The following is a 25,748-nucleotide window of genomic DNA, read 5'->3' as shown; positions in this document are numbered from 1 at the left end:
GATATATAGAAAAGACTTCAGAGTGACAGGAGACACAGATTTACTCAGAGGATGTGAAAATTAATTGCTTTTGATCCAGTTCAATTGCAATATCAGAAGTGAAAACAGTCATGTCACATGCACATGGATGAATGAGCAAAATTATTAAACTAATTTTGTTCTTCCCATGGGGCCTTTTCTGGCAACAGCTTAGCTAATGAAAATAGATTAAGAACTAGCAAACAAATTCAGCTCAAATGATCAGGATCCTGGTATAAGAACATCAATCAATTCAGAAATCATACAATTCTTTTTAAACATAAAGAATATTTCTCTCTCAACATTAAGTACACAGTTAAAAAAAACAGTTTCAGCAAGTCTTTGAACAAAAATTTAAAAAAATGCTAAATATTAAAAAGCAAACTACATCAAAGCATAAAATATAATCCCTCAGTTTACTCCCAAAATAGTTGGTAATAGTTGGTATATCAAATGAAGGAAAACAGGTTGCCTGGTAATGACTATAAACATTCTATTTTTCATTTTTCTCTTTTTTTTTTTTTTTGAGACAGAGCCTCATTTTGTCGCCTAAGCTAGAGTGCAGTGGTGCGATCTCGACTCTGCAACCTCTGCCTCTTGGGTTCAGGCTATTCTCGCGCCTCTGCCTCCTGAGTAGCTGGGATTACAGGTGTGCATCATCACACCCGGCTAATTTTTGTATTTTTAGTAGAGACGGGGTTTCACCATGTTGGCCAGGCCGGTCTTGAACTCAGCTCCTAAAGTGATCTGCCTGCCTCGGCCTCCCAAAGTGCTAGGAGCCTGTAAAGGCGTGAACTACCTGCCTGGCCTAGTTTTCATTTTCCAATTCCATATTTTGGTTTCAACTCCACATTTTACCTTTAACTTATACTAAAAAAGTCAAAAGATTATCAAAAAGGCAAAGCGTGGTTTGATTTTTTTACTGTTTGAACAAGTCACAATCTATTCCTCCTATCTAATGCAGGAGTATCTGAACCTTTGTGGTTGACCAAAACCCTCTAGAATTCAAGTCACCTAATCCTTATAAAATAGCATGTACTGGATTTGATAGGGACAGTTTTGCCTATTTTTATATCAGTAGTCTGGAAATCACTACTATTTCTTAATCTTGCTGGATTTCTGGAGCCAATGTGCCCTATAGACAGACAGGAGGCAGAAAGGCAGGGATCCATTGGTAGGTAGCAGCAGCGTCTTCTCAGAAGTCTCTTGTTCGTTAGTTTCCTCTCCTATAAAATAACAGGTTTCTGCTATCACCTAATAACCTAATCAGAAGTCTTCAACATAGTGGTCTTCAAACTACTTTTTTTTCTACTTCAGCAGCAGAACCTATTTCTCAACTGTAATCCCAACATATAAAATAGATGTTTTTGAAAGCAGTTGTGCACTGGGTGACGCTGAATGAAGCAGAAGCCCCACTCCTTTCACTTTCCCCTCCCCTCCCAGAGGTTCCCTCTAGGGCCCAAACCCAGGTGGTATCCCAACAGTTTGAAAAACACATGGTACTGGTACCAAAACAGATACACAGACCAATGGAACACAACAGAGGCCTCAGAAATAACACCACACATCTACCACCATCTGATATTTGACAAACCTGACAAAAACAAGAAATGGGGAAAGGATTCCCTATTTAATAAATAGTGTTGGGAAAACTGGCTAGCCATATGCAGAAAACTGAAACTGGACCCCTTCCTTACACCTTATACTAAAATTGACTCAACATGGATTAAAGACTTAAATGTAAGACATAAAACCATAAAAACTCTAGAAGAAAACCTAGGCAATACCATTCAGGACATAGGCATGGGCAAAAACTTCATGATTAAAACACCAAAAGCAATGGCAACAAAAGTCAAAATTGACAAATGGGATCTAATTAAACTAAAGAGCTTCTGCACAGCAAAAGAAACTATTATCAGAGTGAACAGGCAACCTACAGAATGGGAGAAAATTTTTGCAATCTATCCATCTGACAAAGGGCTAACATCCAGAATCTACAAGGAGTTTAAATAAATTTACAAGAAAAAAACAAACAACCCCATCAAAAAGTGGGCAAAGGATATGAAGAGACACTTCTCAAAAGAAGGCATTTAAGCAGCCAACAAACATGAAAAAAAGCTCATCATCACTGGTCATTAGAGAAATGCAAATCAAAACCACAATGAGACACCATCTCATGCCAGTTAGAATGGCGATTATTAAAGAGTCAGAAAACAGATGCTGGAGAGGATGTGGAGAAATAGGAACGCTTTTACTCTGTTGGTGGGAGTGTAAATTAGTTCAACCATTGTGGAAGACAGTGTGGCAATTCCTCAAGGATCCAGAACCAGAAATACCATCTGACCCAGCAATCCCATTACTGGGTATATACCCAAAGGAGTATAAATCATGCTGCTATAAAGACACATGCACGCATATGTTTATTGCAGCACTATTCACAATAGCAAAGACTTGGAACCAACCCAAATGCTGACTGGATTAAGAAAATGTGGCACACATACACTGTGGAATACTATGCAGCCATAAAAAAGAATGAGTTCATGTGCTTTGCAGGGACATGGATGGAGCTGGAAATCATCATTCTCAGCAAACTAACACAGGAACAGAAAAACAAACACCGCATGTTCTCACTCTTAAGTGGGAGTTGAACAACGAGAACATATGGACACAGGGAGGGGAACATCACACACTGGGGCCTGTTGGGGGTGGGGGGCAAGGAGAGGGAGAGCATTAGGAGAAATACCTAATGCAGATGACAGGTTGATGGGTGCAGCAAACCACCATGGCACATGTATACCATGGCACATGTATATATATGCAGAATACTGCACGTTCTGCATATATATCCCAGAACTTTAAGTATAATTAAAACAAACAAAAAGATTCAGTTAGGAGGGAGAAAAAAAAGAAAGAAAGAAAGAAAAGAAAAGCACTGGATGGAGTGACATCCAAAACCTCCTCTAGGTCAAACTTTCCATCTCGAGGTTTTGGGAACTGTGGCCCCTCTCACAAATCCTGCATTACTCACTGCCAAATCTAACCGTTTTACCTCTTGACACTCCCTCTCCCATGCTCCTCCCCACAGCCCCCAAGGATGAAGGCTCTTCTCTTTTCTGGGGTCCTGAGTTCCTGCCAGTTGCACATCAGGTACAACACTCTAAGGTCCTAGACATAGCTTAAAATACAGTTTTACTGAAATGTTAAGTTCATAGCAGAAACAAGGTTAAACCCAAGTTCCAGTTCTCAGGCACTTTAGTGTTTATCAATACAGCAGGCAGATTATTATTATTATTACAGCTGTGATAAAGACACAAAAATAGCAATAAATGGTAAGCAATCAAGATCAGAAGAGACATGAAAAATCGAAAAACAAATTACTCATGTAATTACAATTTTTAGAAAATCTGAAAAATACTTGCAAATATTCCTATAATCTAAACTGTATCTCCAGAAGAGGAAATAAGCATACTAAGGCTAGAACCAACTTAAAAAATAAAAATAAAAAGCTGTCCTACCTCCATCAGATGGGTTAAACAATTCATTTCTCTATTATATAAACAAGGACTACATGAGGCAGGCAGATACTTGAAGTCAGGAGTTTGAGACCAGCCTGGCCAACACAGTAAAACCCTGTCTCTACTGAAAATACAAAATAAGCTGGGCACAGTGGCAGTAGACTGTAATCTCAACTACAGAAGCCTGTGGCAGAACAATCGCTTGAACCCGGAGGTGGAGGTTGCAGTGAGCTGAGATCACGCCATTGCACTCCAGCCTGAGCAACAGGCGAGATTCTGTCTCAAAAACAAAAAATAAAAAATAAACAAGGACTACAAAATTGAGCAATGTCCAAAATGATCCTTTCTTTGAAAAGATCTCTCAGCACTGTTATATTTGTAGATTCTAAAATCAACACTGCAAATTCTTCACCCCTGCCTACCCCATCTCTTTCACCTTTTTACCTTTTCCAATATCAAAATGTAAATGTGCCGTTGACATCATATCTTTAAATGTAAGAATTAACCCAAGTATCCTATTTAATGAGTACATACATTTTAATACCTAAATTCATCTAGATTTTGGCAAAGTAGCAAGATAAATGATAAAGGCCCATAAATATCCAGTCCTCTCAAAAAAATCTTATTCAAAATGCAATCTACCCTTTACCCACCTAAAATAAGCATCATTTAGCTGCTAACACATTCACATCTGTTCTCACTTGTTCTTGAGAGACAGTAAAAGGGGTTGGAAGCAGGAGAGGAAGAGACTGAGGCTCTAACCACATTCTATTTCTTACTTTGTTTTCATCTTTCAATTGATCTGAGAGTACTTTTATTAGTTTCAAGCCTAACAGGATTTTCTGCACTGAAGATACCTTATTATAAAATAGCCACAAAATGGCAATTTCTCCTGTCATGTAAGTGATGTATATGAGAGAGTAACTACATATCAAAGAAAATGCACTGGTAATGAGTTTTCTTGTTACTTTAGAGAAACATCTGAAAGCATGCTTAAGTGCCATTAGTACTTTTTGGTCAGAAGGATCACTGAAACGATGTAATTCCAGATCCTCTACAATCTCCACATTTCAGAAAACCTAGGGGAAATCCTGCACTAAAAAAATTGGTGTAGAACTGCTAAGAAAGATATGCAAAGTGCAACTTCATAAAATATTCACCTTACTTTTGAACTGTTTCCAAATTCTTAGTTGCAAGCTTAGAAACTATGTTGTAACAGAAACAGTGCCTTCTGCGCAGTCTCTTAATGTCTTTGTAATTCCAGGCACAAGGCTTCACTTCTATTATGTATCAATACATGAATATTGATTACTAGATTTTATAAATTCTCAAACAACAATCATCATCCTAGTTATTACTAAAAGAATAAATAACTTCCTTCACAGAACTAGTGGGTCCCAACAGATGTTTATAATTATTAGATTATAATTGTATATGTGTTTATACATTAGAACTTTTCTAGAATAAGGCTGAAATTTTACCTTTCAAATTCGCATATGGAATATACGCCCTCAGTCCAATGACTTTCCCATGACAAAAATCAACATATACTCAAGTGAACAAAAATGTTGCACTTTTTATTAAGAAAAGCTTAAGGACTGAACCACCATATGCTTAACAGTAAACATACGCATTGATCTGTGTCTGTAGCCCCTTAAAATACAAATGTAAGCCTTTCCAGTAATCTGTTTCCTCAAACCACTTCAATATGGCAGTCTCTCATTTCACTCCCTTTCAGGCCAGAAGGCAAAATCCATAGTGACTGTTTCCAAAGTGAATGGGCGCCAGAAAGAGAATCCAGAGTTTTGACAACAGTCATGTGCTAGCCAGCTACGACACATTCACCTACACTCTCATTCTAGAAAGTGCCCCGTTACTTACCTGTGTTTCACAGGGGTTACATAAGGCAGAGTAATTCAGTCTGGCAAAGACACAGCACTAAGTGGGGAATAAGTGATTAGTATTCACAGAACACTGTGTGCAATCAGCCAGTTATAAGATAGGTAAAATTCTGGCCTTGATGGTCAGTCTTTCAATTGGCCACACTCTGGTCAGTTCAACAGGATGAGCCTTACTCTTTTCTCTTTGCTACTGCATGGATGGCTACAATTAACAAAATGTATTAGTTTGAGACTGAAATATTAGATTTTTTTTTTTTCTGAGACAGGGTCTTGCTCTGTCAACCATGCTGGAGTGCAGGCATGCCATCACGGCTCACCGCAGCCTCAAGCAATCCTCTTGGCTCATGCGATCCTTCTGCCTTGGCCTCCCAAGTAGCTAGAACTAAAGGCATGCACCACCATGCCTAGCTAATTTTTTTTTTTCTTTTCAGTAGAGACGGGTCTCCCTGTGTTGCCCAGGCTAGACTCAAACTCCTAGCCTCAAGTGATTCTCCTACCTCTGCCTCCCAAAGTGCTGAGACTATAGGCGTGAGCCACTGCACCTGGCTGATGCTTATTGCTGTGGCTAGAGGACCAACAATGTTCTCACTTCAAAACTTTTTTCAAGGTATGTGCTTTTCGGTGACTCCATGCTATTGACACACAGCTGATAAAAAGTATGGGTCTGATGATTTACAGCTAGTAAGAGCTCTTCTGCACACAAGTCTGACCATTATATTGTTAAGATAGAGGAGGATGGAGCTCCCATGTGGATGCAAATGGTCAATGTTACTTCTGAAACCATGGCCAGGCTGAATTACTCTCTCGCCTCCAGGGTCCAGGGAAGTGAAGCTTTGACCTCCTGTCTCAGGCAGGATCAAGCATGGACATATATCTTCATGATGGTATAGTACACTCTTGCTTTGTTTTATAGATTTCCAAAACACCTTTGCTCACATTAAATTTCAGGGTTTTCGTTGACTCTCTAACGTCCTCCTTCCGTCCCATCTCATCACTGCCTTTTCAAGTGTAATTGATTCCCCTATGCTCCCGAAACCTTTTTCAGTCCTTCCTAGCACTAAACAATGACACTCATTAAAGAACAAAAATTTAGGGGCCGGGCACAGTGGCTCACCTCTGTAATCCCAACACTTTGGGAGGCTGAGGCAGGTGGATCACCCGAGGTCAGGAGTTCAAGACCAGCATGACCAACATGGCAAAACCCCATCTCTACTAAAAAAAATACAAAAATTAGCCAGGCGTGGTGGCAGGCGCCTGTAATCTCAGCTACTTGGGAGGCTGAGGCAGGAGAATTGCTTGAACCTGGGAGGCAGAGGTTGCAGTGTGCCAAGATCACACCACTTCACTCTAGCCTGGGCGACAAGAGCAAAACTCCATCTTGAAAAAAAAAAAAAGGAATAAATATTTAAGAATAAAGACTAAATTAAGAACTAAGAATAAAGCCACCTAAGGGACCAAGGCAGATTTATCTGGTGGGAGGAAACTGAGATGAGTAAGGGATGTGCACAGGGCTTGCAAACCACAGCTGAAACTCTGGTTTTGACTCTGAGTGAAATGGGAAGCCAGTGGAGGAGGGGCAGAAGTAACATTATTTGATTTACTTTTTACTATGATCCCCATGGTTATAATGCTGAAAAGGGGATGGAGGAGCCAAGTGTAGAATAAAAGAAGATCCCAGCTGGGTGCAGTGGCTCATACCTGTAATCCCAGCATTTTACGAGGCAGAGGTGGGCGGATCACCAGAGGTCAGGAGTTCGAGACCAGCCTGACCCACATGGTGAAACCCCATCTCTAATAAAAATACAAAAATCAGCCAAGCGTGGTGGTGCACGCCTGTAATCCCAGCTAGTTGGGAGGCTGAGGCAGGAGAATCACTTGAACCAGGGAGGTGGAGGTTGCAGTAAGCCAAGATCGTACCACGGCACTCCTGGGCAACAGAGTGAGACTCTGTCTCCAAAAAAAAAAAAAAAAAGAAGATCCCTTAAGAGATACTTCAATAACTAGAATAAGAGATGGGTAAGAGATAGCAAGAAAAGTGATGAGAAGTGGTCAGATTCTGGATATATTTTGAAGGCCCAAATGATTTGCTGATAGACTATGTGATATAAGAAAAAAGGGAAATCAAGGATGACTCCACGTTTTGGCTTGGGCAACTTACAAGGACTGTGTCTCAAAAAATAAATAAAATTAAGTTTTTGAAATTAAATTTTAAAAATAGAAATAAATAAAATTAAAAGACTAAATAGCATCATTAAGGGAGAAAGTGAGACAGAAATGTGAAGAAAGCCATAGACTGAACCCTAGTAGAAATGCTGAGAAAGAGTCAGCAAAGGAAAGAAAAAAAAAGAGAGAGATACCAGTTGTGTGTGGTGTCCTGGAAGCCTCAAAGAGGTATTTCAAGGAGGAAAAAGTGATTAACTGTCAAACACTGATGAGAGATCAACTGCTTCAAGAACTAAGACAAGACCACTGTACTGGCGATGTGAAGGTCAAGAGTGAACTTGACAAGGGCAGCTTCAGTGAAGTGTTGTGAGGATGCTGGAGGCGATGCTCTATGGGTCAAGAGAGATAAGAGAGAGCGAGTACAACCTGTTCTTAAGAAGGTTTTTGTTGGACAAGAGGTGTTTGTTTGTTTGTTTGAGACAGGATCTTACTCTGTCACCCAGGCTGGAATGCAGTGTGATCTCAGCTCACCACAACCTCTGCCTCCTGGGCTCAAGTGATCCTCCCACCTCAGCCTCCTGAGGAGCTGGGACTACAGGAGCACATCACCATGCCTGGCCAATTTTTTTTTTTTTTTTTTTTAATAGGGACAGGGTTTTGCCATGTTGCCCAGGCTGGTCTTGAACTCCCGGACTCAAACAATCCACCCACCTTGGCCTCCCAAAGTGCTAGGATTACAGGCAAAGCCACACCACGCCTAGCCTACAAGAGGACGCTGGTTACAGAGGTTATTTTAAAAACTAAAAAAAGAGTAAAATTCTTTTAAAAAAATAATTTTTGCTCAAACAAGGAGGAGAAAGGTAGGGCAGTTGCTGGAAAGGGTTGTGGAGTCAATGAAGTTTTCATTATGGAAGACAACCCGGATTGCTTTTACATGGATAGGAAAGGTTCAACTGAAATGGGATTATGTTTGCAGAAGTGAGAGGGGAGAATTGCTGGAATAATGTTCTCGACTTTGTCAAAAAGGGAGGAGATCTAATCCACTAGTATACAGTTGGCCTCTGCTAAAGGCTCAGACAGTCCATCCTTAGTTGCAGGAGAAATGCAATGAGTATGTGCACAGATTCAGATAGGTGAGTACGTGTAACCAAGTTTTCTTCTAATTGCTTCTGCTATCTCAGAGTATATAAGGAATAAAGAGAATAAGAAACAGACGAAGATGTCCTCAACCTAATTGATTCCGACAGGTGATGAAGTAAGAAGCCTCTAGTCTCTTGACATTATACATAAGTTCATTCTGAGATTAGAAATGAAATGAGTCTCAAGGCCCTACAAAGCCTTACGAACACTAACTTGGTCAACCCAGCACATTTTCCCATTGGTTATAGCCGACTGTGATTGGCCCATGGCACCACTAAAAATGCCCCTTTCTTATGGGCATTGCCATCTTCTTCAACCTGGTTCAAGCAAAGAAAGGAAATGCCACACAGAATGACCTCTGCATATCTCTTCACTTAAGCTCCTCCATGGGAAAGAAGATAAGAACTTATCTGGTTTTTGATGTACTGACCATGCTACAAATAGAATGGCCTCAATGAAGCTTGTTCAACATCACTTTCTGCTAACAATCTGTTAGATCAATTACTTCCAAACTGTATCTTCAGACATTTAAATCAGGGTAGAATTTGGAGATAACCCCAAATCTAGGACAGAGCCCCTAAATACTTGGGGGAACAGAAGAAACACTTGGTAAATAAATGGGGCATTTTATAAACAAGGTGATAATGATACTTGGAAGAATCAATATAAACCCAGAATATTTGACACTTATTTTTGTCAATGATTTAAAAATAACTTCTCATAAAATCAACGGAAGACTAGCACTATACACAAATAACAATTTAACAAATACGTTTTAGTTTTTACATGTCTTTTACAAAGCAGATAAGATGAACGTGTCTTCTGAAATAAAAGTAGTGTTCACTCCCATGGTATGCTACCAATAGTGGATTCAATACACATTTATTCCAATGCTTTGTTAATGGCTCTGGCATTTAAAATAATTTGATGCAAGTCTCACAACAGTTTGCTCTTCAACTGCAAAGTTGAACTACTTAATGCTGGTTATAACTCTCACATAAGGAACTTCCACAGAAATTTAAAATTTCCATTACCATGTACAGTTTACAGTCCAGAAGTAGCACTTAGAGGATTATATTCCTAAAAGTACCATGCATGTCCATGTGTAATTTCCAAATTTTTTCAGATTACGGTATAATGTATTTAAAAATTCAAAAGGGTTTTATGTATCATCATGTAAATTAAAAAACAATGTTGGCAGAGCAAGATGGCGGAATAGAAGCTTACACCCTTTGTACCCCTCATAGGAACACCAAATTTTAACAAGTATCTGCACACAGATAAGCACCATCACAAGAACCAAAAATCAGGTGAGCAATCACAGTACCTGGTTTCATATCTCTGAAAAAGGTATTGAGGAGGGTCCAACAGACAGTCTTGAATCACCAACACCAACCCTCCCCTATCCCCTGGCAACAGCTGTACAGCATGGAGAGTATCTGCACTTGCAGAGTACAGCAACTGGGGGACATTACATTGAATGCACTGCTCCCCTGTCATAGTGGAGAGCAAAGCCAGGCTGGGCTCAGCCAGCACCCGCACACACAGGAGCATTTGGACCAGCCCTAGCCAGAGAATCACCCATCTCAGTGGTCAGAACTCGAGTTTGTTGGCAAGCTTCGTCACCCGTGGCTGAAGTGCTCTGGGGTCCTAGGTAAACTTGAAAGGCAGTCTAGGACACATGGACTGCAATTCCTAGGCAACTTCTAATGCTGGGCTGGGCTGACAGCCAGAGGACTAGATGGCACCTGACCTAGGAAGTCACTGGCCAAGGTGGCTAAAGAAGTGATTGCACCATCCCTCCCCCAACCCCAGGCAGCACAGCAGACAGAGATGAAAGTGTCTTTTTCCTTCTGCTTAAGGAGAAGAGGGCAAAGAGTAGAGAGGACTTTGTCATGCATCTAGGATACCAGTTCAGCCAGCCATAGCAAGATAGGACGCTGGGCAGAATTGTGGGGCCCCCATTCCAGGCCTTAGCTCCCAGACAGCGTTTTGTGGTTTTTTTTTTTTTTTTTTTTTTTGAGATGGAATCTCACTCCATCACCCAGGCAGGAGTGCAGTGGTGTGATCTCGGCTCACTGCAACCTCTGTTTCCCAGGTCTGAGCAATTCTTGTGCCTTAGCCTCCTGAGTAGCTGGAATTACAGGTGCGCGCTACCACACCCAGCTAGTTTTATAATTTTAGTAGAGATGGGGTTTTGCCATGTTGGCCAGGCTGGTCTTGAACTCCTGACCTCAGGTGAACCATCCACCTCAGCCTCCCAAAGTCCTGGGATTACAGGCATGAGCCACAGCACCCAGCCTCCAGACGACATTTCTAGACACATCCTGGGCCAGAAGGGAACCTGCTGCCTAGAAGGAAAGGACCCAGTCCTGGCAGCATTTATCACCTGCTAACTGAAGAGCCTTTGGGCCCTGAATAACCAGCAATGATACCAGGTACTACACTGAGGGCCTTGGGTGAGCCTCGGAGACTTGCTGGCTTCAGGTGATACCCAACACATTACCAGCTGTGGTGGCTATGGTCAAAGACTCCTCTCTGAAAAAAGCAGAGGGAAAGGTAAAGGGACTTTGTCTTGCACCTTAGGTACCAGCTTGGCCACAGTGAGACAGAGCAACAAGCAGGCTCTTGGTGTCATGGAGTCCAGGCCTAGGCTCATGGACAACACTTCTGGACCTGCCCTGGGCCAGAGGGGAGCCCAATGCCCTGAAGGTTGAGTCCCAGGCCTAGCAGCATTCACCATAAGCTAATGAAAGAGCCTTTGGCCTTTAAGTGAACATTAGCAGTGGCCTGGTAGAGCTCTCCCATGGGCCAGTGGTAGTGGTGCTCACAGGGAGAGGCTCCTGTGCCTGTGGAAAGGGGAGGGAAGAGCGGGAAGGACTTTATACTGGGGTTTGAGTGTCAGCTTAGCCACAGTAGAATAGGACATCAGGCAAATTTCTAAGGTTTTTGATTCCAATCCCTGGCTCCCAGAAAACATCCCTGGACCTATTTGGGGCCTGGGTAAACTTGTCGCCCTGAAAGGAAGAACAAAACCTGGCTGGCTTTGCCACCTGGTGACTACGTAGATCCCTGAGGTCCTGAGTGACCATAGGTGGTAGACAGGTCGTGGTTACAGTGGGCCTTAAGACCCACTGTGGTGCTGGCTTCAGGTCTAACCTAGAACAGTTTTAGTGGTGGTGGCCACACGGGTGTTTGCATCACCATACCCCTAGTTCCAGGTGGCTGAGCAAAGAGAGAGAGAGACTCTATTTGTTTGGGAGAAAATAAGGAAAAAGAACAAGAGTCTCTGCCTGGAAACCCAGAGAATTCTTCCAGATCTTATCCAAGACCACCAAGGCAGTACCTCTACAAGTATGGAGAAACCACAACATTATTGGGCTTGGGACCCAAGTCCCTTCGAATACCTGGAAAGCCTTCTCAAGAAGGACAGGCACATACAAGCCTAGACTGTGAAAACTACAATAAATACCTAACTCTTCAATGCCCAGACACCAAAGAACATCGGCAAGCATCAAGGTCATCCAGGAAAACATGACTTCACCAAATGAACTAACTAAGGCAGCAGGGACCAATCCTGGAGAAAGAGGGACATGTGACATTTCAGAAAGTAAATTCAAAATAGTCATTTTGAGGAAACTCAAAAAATTCAAAATAACACAGAGAAGGAATTCAGAAGTCTATCAGATAAATTTAACCAAGAGATCGAAATAATTAAAAAGAATCAAGCAGAAATTCTAGAGTTGAAAAATGCAACTCACATACTGAGAAATGCATCAGAGTCACTTAACAGCAGAATGGAACAAGTAGAAGAAAGAATTAGTGAGCCTGAAGACAGGCTACTTAAAAATATAGTCAGAGGAGGCAAAAAAGAATAAAAAATGATGAAGCATGCCTACAAGATCTAGGAAACAGCCTCAAAAGGGAAAATCTCAGTGTTACTGGCCCTAAAGAGGAGGTAGAGAAAGAGGGGTAGAAAGTTTATGCAAATGGATAATATCAGAGAACTTCCCAAACCTTAAGAAAGAGATCAACATTCAAGTACAAGAAGTTTATAGGACACCAAGCAGATTTAACCCAAAGAAGACGACCTCATGGCATCTAAGAATCAAACTCCCAAAGGTGAAGGATAAAGAAAGAATCCCAAAAGCAGCAAGAGAAAAGAAACAAATAACATTCAGGGGAGCTCCAATACGTCTGGCAGCAGGCTTTTCAGTGGAAATCTTACCGGCCAGAAGAGAGTGGTGTGATATATTTAAAGTGCTGAAGGAAAAAAACTCTTACCCTAGAATAGTATATCTTGCAAAAAATATCCTTCAAACATGAAGGAGAAATAAAGGCCTTCCCAGAAAAAAAAAAAAAATGCTGAGGGATTTCATCAACACCAGACGTGTCCTACAAGAAATGCTGAGAGGAGGTCTTTAATCTGAAAAAGGACATTAACAAGCAATAAAAAGTCAACTGAAGGTACAAAACTTGCTGGTAATAGTAAGCACACAGAAAAACACGGAATATCATAACATTATAATTGTGGTGGTTAAACTACACCTAGCTAGAAAGGCTAAATGATGAACCAATCAAAAATAATAACAACAACTGGTCAAGACATAGACATTATAAGACATAAAAAGGAACAAAAAAAAGGTAAAAAGCCGGGAGAATGAAGTTAAAAGTGTAGAGTTTTTATTAGTTTTCTTTTTGCGTGTTTGTTTATGCAATCAGCATTGTCATCAGTTTAAAATAATGGGTTATAAGACAGTATTTGCAAGCCTCACAGTAGCCTCAAATAGAAAAACATACAATACACAAAAAATAAAAAGCAAGAAATTAAATCATACCACCAGAGAAAAGCACCTTCACTAAAAGGAAGACAGGAAGGAAAGAAAGAAGGAAGAGAAGGCTGCAAAACAATTAGAAAACAAGTAACAAAACGACAGGAGTAAGTCCCTACTTATCAATAATAACATTGAATGTAAATGGACTAAACTCTCCAATGAAAAGACATGGGCGGGGCTGAATGGAGGAAAAAAACAAGACCCCACAATCTGGTGCCTACAGGAAATGCATTTCATCTATAAAGGTACACATAGACTGAAAACGAAGGGATAGAAAAAGACATTTCCATGTCAATGGAAACCAAAAAAGAGCAGGAGTAGCTATAATTATATCAGACAAAACAGATTTCAAGACAAACTGTAAGAAGAGACAAAGAAGGTCATTATATAATGATAAAGAGGTAAATCCAGCAGCAGGATGTAATAATTGTGTAACCGCCCAATGGGCTCACCTTGCCTGCTGCCTAGACAGAACCAACTTATCAAAATAGGGGAACTGCAATGGAGAAAGAGTAATTCACACAGAGCTGGCTGTGTGGGAGACCAGAGTTTTATTATCACTCAAATCAGTCTCTCTAGCATTTGGAGATCAGAGATTTTAAGGATAATTTGGCTGGTAAGAGCTTGGGAAGTGGGGAGTGCTGATTGGTCAGGTTGAAGATGGAATCATAGTGGGTTCAAGTGAGGTTTTCTTGCTGTCTTTTCCTGGGTGGGATGGCAGAACTGGTTGAGCCAGATTACTGGTCTCCTTGGTGTCAGCTGATCCATCCAATGTAGGGTCTACAAAATATCTCAAGCACTGATCTTAGGTTTTACAATGATGATGTTATCCCCAGGAGGAATTTGGGGAGGTTCAGACTCTTGGAGCCAGAGGCTGCATGACCCCTAAACTGTAATTTCTAATCTTGTAGCTAATTTGTTAGTCTTGCAAGGGCAGACTGGCCCCAGGGCAAAAGGGGGTCTTTTTGGGAAAAGGCTGTTGTCAGTTTTGTTTCAGAATCAAGCCATGAGCTGAATTCCTTCCCAAAGTTAGTCTGACCTATGCCCAGGAATGAACAAGCACAGCTTAAATGTTAGAAGTAAGATGGAGTTGGTTAGGTCTTATTTTACTGTCATAATTTCCTCAGTTATAATTTTGCAAAGGCAGTTTCTATTGTAAATATATATGCACCCAATGCTGGAGCACCAGATATATAAATCAAATATTATTAGAGCTAAAGAGAGAGACAGACCTCAATACAATAATTGCCGGAGGTCGCAACACCCCATTTTCAGCATTGGACAGATCCTCCAGACAGAAAATCAGCAAAGAAACATGAGACTTAATCTGCACTACAAAACAAACAGACCTAATAGATATTTACCGAACATTTCATCCAATGGCTACAGAATACACATTCTTTTCCTCAGTACATGTATCATTCTCAAAGACCATATGTTAGGCCACAAAACAAGACTTAAAGCATTCAAAAAAAGAATAATATCAAGTATCTTCTGATCACAATGGAATAAAAGTAGAAATCAATGACACGAGTAATTTTGGAAACCATATAAACATGGAAATTAAACAATATGCTCCTGAATGACCAGTGGGTCAATGAGGAAATTAAGAAATTGAAAAATTTCTTGAAACAAATGATAAGAGAAACACAACACATCAAAACCTATGAGATATGGCAAAAGCAGTACTAAGAGAGAAATTTACAGCTCTAAGTGCCTACATCAAAAAAAAAGGAAAACTTCAAACAAATAACCTAACGATTCATCTTAAAGAACTAGAAAAGCAAGAGCAAAACAAATCAGTTGAAGAAATAATAAATCAGTAGAATAAATCAACAGAAGAAATAATAAAGATCAGAGCAGAAATAAATGAAACTTAAGTGAGGAAAATACAAAAGATCAATGAAACAAAAAGATGGCTTTTTGAAAAGACAAACAAAATTGACAAACCTTTGGCCAGACTAATGAAGAAAAAAAGGGAGAAAACCTAAATAAATAAAATCAGGGATGAAAATGGAAACATTACAACGGATACCACAGAAATCCAAAGGATCATTAGTGGCTACTATGAGCAACTATGTGCCAATAAATTGGAAAATCTAGAGGAAATGGATAAATTCTTAGACACATACAACCTACACCAAGATTGAACCATGAAGAAATTGAAAACCTGAATAGATCAATAACAAGTATTGAGATTGAAGCCATAACAAAAAGTCTCCCAGTAAAGAAAAGCCTGGGACCTCAAGGCTTCACTGCTGAATTCTACCAAACATTTAAAGGAGAACTAATATCAATTGTACTCAAACTATTCCACAAAATAGAGAAGAGAATACTTCCAAACTCATTGCATTACAGCCGTGAAAGGAAAATAAATCTTGGGGCCCCCAAATTACTAAACTAAGGGGAAAAGTCAAGATGGGAACTGCTTAGGGCCAGCCTGCCTCCCACTCTATTCAAAGTGTCCCCTGTCCTCACTAAGATAAATGCATAATTGATTATCTACTTTGGAGAGGCTAATCACAAACTCAAAAGAATGAAACCATTTGTCTCTTATCTACCTATGACCTGGAAGCCTCTTCCCTCCTTCCAGTCTTCCCACCTTTCCAGACTGAACCAATGTTCATCTTACATATGTTGATTGATGTCTCAAGTCTCCCTAAAATGTATAAAACCAAACTGTGCTCTGACCACCTTCAGGCACATGTTGTCAGAACTTCCTGAGGCTGTGTCATGGGTGCGCATCCACAAATTTGGCAAAATAAACTTTCTAATTTTTTTTTTTTTTGAGATGGAGTCTTGCTGTCGCCCAGGCTGGAGTGCAGTGGTGCGCTCTCTGCTCACTGCAACTTCTACCTCCCAAGTAGTTGGGAGTGATTCCCCAACGCCCCAAGTAGTTGGGTTCAAGTGATTCTCCTGCCTCAGCCCCCCAAGTAGTTGGGATTACAGGCATGCGCCACCATACCTGGATGATTTCTGTATTTTTAGTAGAGACGGGGTTTTGCCATGTTGGCCAGGCTGGTCTCGAACTCCTAGCCTCAAGTGATCCGCCCACCTCAGCCTCCCAAAGTGCTGAGATTACAGGCATGAGCTACCATGCCTGGTAAAACTTTCTAAATTAACTGAGACCTGTCTCAGATTTTTGAATCCACATGTTGATATCAAAACCAAAGACACATCACAAACAGAAAACTACAGGCCAATATTCATTCTCTGATGAATACTGATGCATAAATCCTTGACAAAATACTAGCAAACTGAATTCAACAATATGTTAAAAAGATCATTCATCATAAACAAGTGAGATTTATCCCAGGGATAGTGCAGCATATGCAAATCAATCAGTGTCACACATCTTATCAACAGAACTGATGAAAAAACCATATGACCATTTCAACTGATGCTGAAAATGTATTTGATAAAATTCAACATCCCTTTATGACAAAAACCCTCAAAAAACTGGGTATAGAAGGAACACACCTCAACATAATAAAAGCCATGACAGACCCACAGCTAGTATCATTCTAAATGAGGAAAAACTGAAAGACTTTCCTTTAAGATGTGGAACACAACAAATGTTCACTTTCACCACTATTATACAACATAGTACTGTTAGTCCTAGCTAGAGCAATCAGATAATAGAAAGAAATAAAGGGTATCCAAATTGGAAAGGAAGAAGTCAAATTATCCTTGTCTGCAGATGATATGAACTTTTATTTGGAAAAACCTGGAGACTACACCAAAAAACTATTAGAGCTGATAAACAAATTCAGTAAAGTTGCAGGATACAAGATCAACATACAAAAATCAGTAGCATTTCTACATGCCAAAAGTGAATATCTGAAAAAGAAACTTAAAAAGTAATCCCATTTACAATAGCCACACATAAAATTAAATACCTAGGAATTAAGTTAACCAAAGAAGTGAAAGATCTCCATGGTGAAAACTATAAAACGCTGATGAAAGAAACTGAAGAGGATGCAAAAAAAAGAAAAAAAGGAAAGATATTCCATGTTCATGGACTGGGAAAATGAGTACTGTTAAAATGTCCATACTATTCAAAGCAATCTACAGATTCAATGCTATCCCTATCAAAATGCCAATGACATTCTTCACAGAAATAGAAAAAAACAATTTTAGAATTTATGTGGAACCACAGAGGACCTAAAATAGCCAAAAGTATCCCAAGCAAAAAGAACTAAACTGGAGGAATCACATTACCTGACTTCAAATTAATAGTGCAGAGCTACAGTAACCAAAACAGCACGGTACTGGCAATAAAAACAGACACATAGACCAATGTAATGGAATAGAGAACCCAGAAACACATCCTCACACTCACACTGAACTAATTTTCAGCAAACGTACCAAGAACATATATTGGAGAAAAGACAGTCTCTTCAATAAGTGGTACTGGAAAAACTGGATATCCATATGCAAAAGAAAGAAACTAGACCCCTATCTCTTGCCACATACAAAAATCAAATCAAGATGGATTAAGGAGTTAAATCTAAGACCTCAGACTATGAAACTACTACAAGGAAACACTGGAGAAACTCTCCAGGACATTGGTCTGGGCAAAGATTTCTTAGTAATACCCCAAAAGCACAGACAACCAAAGAAAAATGGACAAATGGAAACACATCAAGTTAAAAAGCTTCTGCACAGCAAAGGATACAATCAACAAAATGAAGAGACAACCCACAAAATTATAAAAAATATTTGCAAACTACCCATCTGACAAGGGATGAATATCCAGAATATATAAGGAGCTCAAACAACTCTACAGGAAAAAAATCTAATAATGCTATTAAAACATGAGTCACAGATTTGAGCAGATATTTCTCAAAAGACATACAAACGGAAAACAGGCATATGAAAAGGTGCTCAATATCACTGATTAGAGAAATGCAAATCAAACTACAATGAGGTATCATCTCATCCCAGTTAAAATGGCTTATCTCCAAAAGGCAGGCAGTAACAAATGCTGGCAAGGATGTGGAGAAAGGGGAACACTGTTGGTGAGAATGTAAATTAGTACAACCATTAGGAAGAACAGTTTGGAGGTTTCTCAAAAAACTAAACATAAAGCTGCCCCATACGACCCAGCAATCCCACTGCTAGGTATATTCCCAAAAAAAGGAAAAGCAGTATACAGAAGAGATATCTGCACTCCCGTGTTTGCTGTGGCACTGTTCACAATAGCCAAGATTTGGAAGCAACCTAACGTGTCCATCAACAGATGGCTAAAGAAAATGTGGTACTTACACACAATGGAGTACTATTCAGCCATAAAAAAAGAACAAGATCCTATCATTTGCAACAACATGGATGGAACTGGACATTGTCATTATGTTAAGTGAAATAAGCCAGGCACAGAAAGACAAACATTGCACGTTCTCACTTATTTGTGGGAATTACAAATCAAAACAATTGAACACATGGAGATAGAGATGAGAAGGCTGGTTACCAGAGGTTGAGAAGGGTAGAGGGGCAGGGTGGGGGGAATGTGGAGACGGTTAATGGATACAAAAGAAAAAAATAGAAAGAATGAATAATACCTGATATTTGATAGCACAACAGGGTGACTATAGTCAAAATAGTTTAATTGCACACTTTATAATTGGATTGTTTGTAACACAAAGGATAAATGCTTCAGGGAATGGCTATCCCATTTTCCATGTGATTATTACGCATTGTATGCCTGCATTAAAATATCTCATGTACCCCTTATATACACCTATGTACTCACAAAAATTAAAAATGAAAAAAGAACAGAATGCTAAATTGCCTCACAGTGGTAGACATTAAATATATTGCCAATATATTTTAATGTAATACAATAAATCAATGTAAACTATATAAGAATGGTAAAAATCTAAATCAACCTACTTGCTAAAATTCTGTAACTTTTTAAAGTCTATTTTTAAAATTATCTCTTTTTGTTTTTTTTTTTTTTTGAGACGGAGTCTTGCTCTGTCGCTAGGCTGGAGTGCAGTGGCGCAATCTCGGCTCACTCCAAGTTCCAACTCCCAGGTTCACGCCATTCTCGCGCCTCAGCCTCCCGAGTAGTGGGACTACAGGCACCCGCCACTGAGCCCGGCTAATTTTTTGTATTTTTAGTAGAGACAGGGTTTCACCATGGTCTCGATCTCCTGACCTCGTGATCCGCCCACCTCAACCTCCCAAAGTGCTGGGATTACAGGAGAGAGCCACTACGCCCAGCCTAAAATGACATCTTTTTAACTCCGTATTAAATATTTGTGCACAATTGTATCCTAGTACCTGGAATGGTCCCTGGAACGTGCTCTACTTAATCAGGATTTCCAAGAATGAACAAGGCCTGTGCCTTGTGACAGAGACTGCTAATTTCTCCCAATAGCTATTTCTCCCCTTTGTCATTAGTAAGAGCCCCAAGTTTTACCTTTTGCCCTCCAGCTAAAAGACCATTATTTCTCCATCTATCTGTCAGCTATAGACAAATGACTAAGTTCTGGCCAAGAAGAATGGAAATATTGTGCAGAGGATAGTAGATCTAATTAAAGGGAAGGGTATACCCCTTTTTCTGCCCCGTCCTCCTTCCTGCTGACGAAAATCTGACAGTAGGAACAGCCCCTAACACCTGAAACTGCCATACAGGCCCAGACTGCCCGCCTCTCATTTTCTTTACAGTGAAAGAAATATAAATCTCTAATTTAGGCTAATGTTATTGGTTTGGGGTTTTTTGCTAGATGGTAATACACTGATACATGTAATGCTTTTATAAAGCACCACGGACTATTCTGATATGGCTTTTGGATAAAAAGTAATTTAGAGAAATTTCAGTTTAGTTAAAAAAAAAATACACCAAAAGCACAAACAACAAAAATTTAAAACGTTGATGCATAAAGGAACACTATCAACAAAGTAAAAAGACAATCTAAGAAATGGAAGGAAGTATTTGCAAATCATATATCTAACAAGGGTCTAGTATCTAGCATATATACACAATTACGTAAAGAACTCTACACTCGGCAATAAGATGACAAACAATCCAATTAAAAAATGGGTAAAGGACTCAGACATTTCTCCAAAAAAGACAGCCAGTAAGCACATGAAAAGATGAGTTCAACAGGTGAATGCAAATCATAACCACAATGAGATACCACTTCACACCTACTAGAATGGCTATAATTTTTTTTAAAAAAAAAAGAAAATAAGTGTTCACAAGAATGTGGGGAAAGTAGAACTTTGCATATTGCTGATGGGAATGTAAAATGTCAGCCACTGTGGAAAACAGTATGGTGGTTCTTTAAAATGTTAAACACAGAACCACCATATAACCCAGGAATCCTACTCTTAGGTATATACCCAAAAGAATTGAATACAAATGCTCAAATACTTGCAAAAACATTCACAGCATTACTATTTGCAACAGCCAAAAGGTAGAAACAGCCCAAATGCCCATAAATGGATGTACAATGTGATATATATATACCACACTTCTTAGCCATCAAAGGCAAAGTGCTTATACATGCTACAATGCGCATGAACCTCAAAAACATTAGGCTAAGGGAGAAAGCCAGACACAGAAGCTCACATATTGTATAATTCCATTTACATGGAATGTTCAAGACAGGCAAATCCATAGAGAAGAAGCAGATTTGTGGTTTTCAGGGACTGGGGATGGGGTACCAGACAGACAAGGAGAATTTAATGGGTACAGGGTTCCTTTTTGAATGATGAAAATGTTTTGGAATAAGACAGAGGTGATAACTGCACACTGTGAAGTATTAATGCCACTGAATTGTATGCTCAAAAGAGTGAATTTTATGTTATGTGAATTCTATCGCATTTTCCCCCAAAGTTTAAAAGAACTCAAAAGAAAAAAAAAAAGACAAACATGCATTCATCATATGACCTGGCCATTCTACTAGATATTTACATAAGAAAAATAAAAGCTTATGTCCACATAAATACTTGTATATACAAATATTCATAGCTTTATTTATAATATCCCCAAACTGGAAACAACCTAAATATCCATCAACATGTGAATGGATAAACTGTGGTACAGCCACAAAATGGAATATTATTTAGCAATAAAAAGGAGTTAACTATTGATACATTCAACAACATGGATGAACCTCAAAATAACGATGCTGAGTTAAAGAAGCCAGAACCCACTCCCAAAAGTGCATACGATATGATTCCATTACTATAAAATTTTAGAAAATTCCTGCCAATGTCTAGTGATAAAAAGCTGATCAATACTTGCCTGTGGACGGGGGTGGAAGAAAGAATAAGGGGTATTACAAAGAGGCAGTAAGGAACTTTTGGAAGGAATAGAAGTATTCCATATCTCGACTGTGGTGACAGTTTCACTAGTGCAAGCACATGTCAAAACTCATTCAATAACAGTTTAAATACGTGGAGTTTACTGTACATCAATTATACATCAATAAAGCTATAAAAATGATAGCATTTAGCAATAGGAAGGGCATAGTAAAAAAACCACTCATATATTGACAATGGAAGTTAAAACAATAATACATTTCATATGCAGCCTTAAAAACATTTTTGGGCTGGACACGATGGCTCACACCCGTAATCCCAGCACTCTGGGAGGCGGAGATGGGCAGATTACTTGAGCCCAGGAGTCTGAGACCAGCTTGGGCAACAGGGCAAAACCCCATCTCTACAAAAAATACAAAAATGAGCCGGGTGTGGTGGCGCATGCCTGTGGTCCCAGCTATGAGGAAGGCTGAGTTGGGACGATCATCTGACCCTGGGAAGTTAAGGCTGCAGTGAGCTGAGACCTCTGCAGTGAGCCGAGATCATGCCACTGCACTCCAGCCTGGGCGACAGAGCAAGACTTTGTCTCAAAAAATAAAAAATTTTTTCAAATAGGTGTTTTTCAAAGAAAAATACTCACTCTGATATTACTGAAAATGATGTAAAGTATTAAACAGCAATGTGCATTGTATTTGTGTTTGCACACCCATATGAATAAGCTAAGGCACATCAAAATCCTGCTGGTGGTTGCTGGGACCTGGTTTTCATATTCTTCTCTATAAGCTCTAAAATAGCATTCTGTATACTCCTGTATATCTTCCATATATATCTCATAATTCTATAATAAGCAAAATATTTTAAAATATGCCTACTTAGGAAGTGATATTTGCATCATCAAATTTTGCATCAGATTGGCAATGCATCAGATGCAAAACGATGTTTGCAAGGTCCTCTTAAATACTGCAGAACATATGACTTTCTCAGATGTCTGGTATGGGAGCCCAATCTGAGAATTTAAGCACACTCCTGTCTCATCATGGTTGCAAAGCTTCGACCTAAAAATAGCTTACTCTTACATAATCACTAGCCACAGATTTGTGTATTTTACATATCCTCAAAATAAATAGTTTTTTTTTGAGATACGCCACCAGAGGTAAATAATCATTTTTAAAAGCAGGGAAGTTTAATCATAATCTAAACAAATCTTGTTTTCAGAAGTTGTTCAGGGGCTCTGCAATTGATAGTTTTGCTGATGAAAATAGCTAGAAACAGTTATATGTAACAGAAGTAACACCATAGCAACTAATTGTTTAAATAAACTTTATTTGAATTACATACAATACCTTTATTTTAAGTGTATGATTCAGTAAGCTTTTACAAATATATACACCATGTAACTAGCACCACCATCAAGATACAGGACATTTCCATTACCTCTCTTCCCCAAGTTCTCACGTGCCCCTTTCACGGTCACTCTCCCTCATGTGCCCCTTTCACGGTCACTCTCCCCCTTCTCTCCACCCCCTGCCCAGGCAACCACTGCTCTGACTTCAATAACCATGGTTTAGGTTTGTCTGTTTTTGAACTTCAAATAAATGGAATCATGCAGTATGTGTACTCTTTTGTATCCAGCTTTTTTTACTAGTATAATGTTCTTTAGATTCACCCATGTTGTTGCAACTATAAGCAGTTCTTTCCTTTTTACAAAGGACTATTCCACTGTACATTTATTCCGTGATTTCCAGCTCCGCTTTTTACATGCCTTCAGCTCTGTCTCTGAAAATAGCTTTCTGTATATGGTAAACATTGTTAAGCCCAGAAAGACAATCACTTTGCTTTTTTAGAATTTTGATATTTTATTCTGTTTTGACAAGTGTTTTCATGGTTCTCAAACCGAGGTAAAAAATTTAAATGTGCTGGAATCACAACTTGGGAGGTTATATGTCTATCTGAAGAAAACACTGCAAATATGTTAAAGCAGTGCTTCCCAAGTTTTGTCAGTATGTATGTTTACTTTACACCAGGTGCTGTGCTAAGTATGTGGTGTACTAGCTCATATGATCCTCCCCACCCACAATCTTGTGAGGTTTGCCACTGAACAACACGCTTAAAAATGGTTAAGATGGTAAATCATACATATATTTTACCAAAAACAGAAAAAATACAACTTTTTCCTCTAAATATTGGACTAAAACATATAGTTAGGATGACTCATATTAACACACCAACAAAACCCCAAAACACTCCGATTGCAATATTTGCCATGTATTTTTACTTGGGTCCTTGACATTATCTACAACAAAGTCACTATCAAAATGTCTATATTCTTGACATAAAATAAAACCATAGCATAAAGTAAAAATATATTCCCAACACTTTTTTTGAAACGGAGTCACACTCTGTCGACCAGGCTGGAGTGCAGTGGCGTGATCTCGGCTCACTACAACCTCCGCCTCCCGGGTTCAAGCGATTCTCCTGCCTCAGCCTCCTAAGTAGCTGGGATTACAGGCATGCATCACTGCACCCGGCTAATTTTTTTGTATTTTTAGTAGCAAAAAAATTTCACCATGTTGGCCAGGCTGGTCTCGAACTCCTGACCTCAAGCCCACCTCCGCCTCCCAAAGTGCTGGGATTACAGGCGTGAGCCACCGCGTCCGGCCTATTCCTAACATTTTAACAACTATTTACTTAATACTACTTGCAGAAAAAAAAAACCCAAAATGTAATCAGCATACGTGAATGCACCCTGGGGCACAACCATATTCAATTAATTCACAAGAGAATGTTGTAATCTAGTGATTGCCAAACTGTGAGACTATGAAAATACAGTACAGTTCCCAACAGGGATTGACGCAGGACCTACCAGTGAGGAAGCCTACACAGAAACTGTGGATGAACCACAAATCAGGCTTTGAATTCTCTTAAGGCCAAAACAGAAAGAGAAATACAATCAATTATGCTCTTTTAATTGTCCACCATGAAAAAAAAACCACCAACTGTTCCTTGGAGAAAAGAAACTCCCTCTTTGCCCTTAGCTCTAATTTCTCATCCAGGATTATATAAAGGGGAATAAGAGTATTAGAGGGCAAAATAATCATGTCATTAAGGCTAATATTTTTTGAAATGCCCTTCAACAAAAATTGAGGGTATAACTCCAACTTACAATTCAGTGAGGGCCATTTTTCTGAAAAACCAAGAAAATATAGTCCAGGCTATAGCATTCTGACAGTCCAGTTTAACGTTAAGATAAGGAATCTTAGGAAATAGACTACTTCTATATTTTCCCAAAATGTGACTTCTACCAAGCAAAATCTTCACAAAAAGATGGACAGTAATTTCCTGTTAAGAACCTGGAACACAGGTATTCTGTGCAAAATCAGAAGACATTTCAATACTCTTGGCCATCTGCTATCTTATTTCTAAATGTGGCATCCTTTGGTCCAATTGCGAAAGTAGCTTATATAGATGGCCACATCCACTTGGGCTGTCTAATGACTTTTCCTAATTCTAGGCATGTATGATATAGTTGGGCTGTTCTTTGGCATTAAATTTGGAGGCAGGATGCTGGATTCAGTTCTAAGTTTTGCCTTCTCCTAGTTACATATGCTTGGGCAAGTAAATGGCACTCTCCTCCTGGCCCTAGCCTCCTCTGTAAAATAAAGAATAGATCACTTTCAAACTGTTCTATGGAGGTACCACAGTGGATGAACGGGTGCTTTTACTTTCATCAGTCTTATATACTGGCATCCACATCCTGCCTCCACTGCCAATAAAACCTCTGAAGACCATCAGACCAGATGCTCTACAATCTAATACCGATTCTGTGACTCTGGGATTTTAAATAACTAGTCCTTAACGCAAATACCACAAATAAATAAAATATTCAAAATTAAATAATTTCT

The 25,748-nt window shown here is 39.4% G+C and overlaps 1 protein-coding gene across 5 annotated transcripts in view; it reads right to left on the bottom strand.

Moving 5' to 3' along the window:
• The window catches only part of OSBPL1A (oxysterol binding protein like 1A), a 234,893-nt gene that overhangs the window by 78,232 nt on the left and 130,913 nt on the right, over window positions 1–25,748 (bottom strand). The gene's annotated exons all lie outside the window — the stretch shown is intronic.

The sequence above is a fragment of the Symphalangus syndactylus genome, chromosome 1, assembly GCF_028878055.3.
Source record: "Symphalangus syndactylus isolate Jambi chromosome 1, NHGRI_mSymSyn1-v2.1_pri, whole genome shotgun sequence".
NCBI lineage: Eukaryota > Metazoa > Chordata > Mammalia > Primates > Hylobatidae > Symphalangus > Symphalangus syndactylus.
Note: the sequence above shows the minus strand (reverse complement) of the source record. Positions and strands in the feature narration are given on the sequence as shown.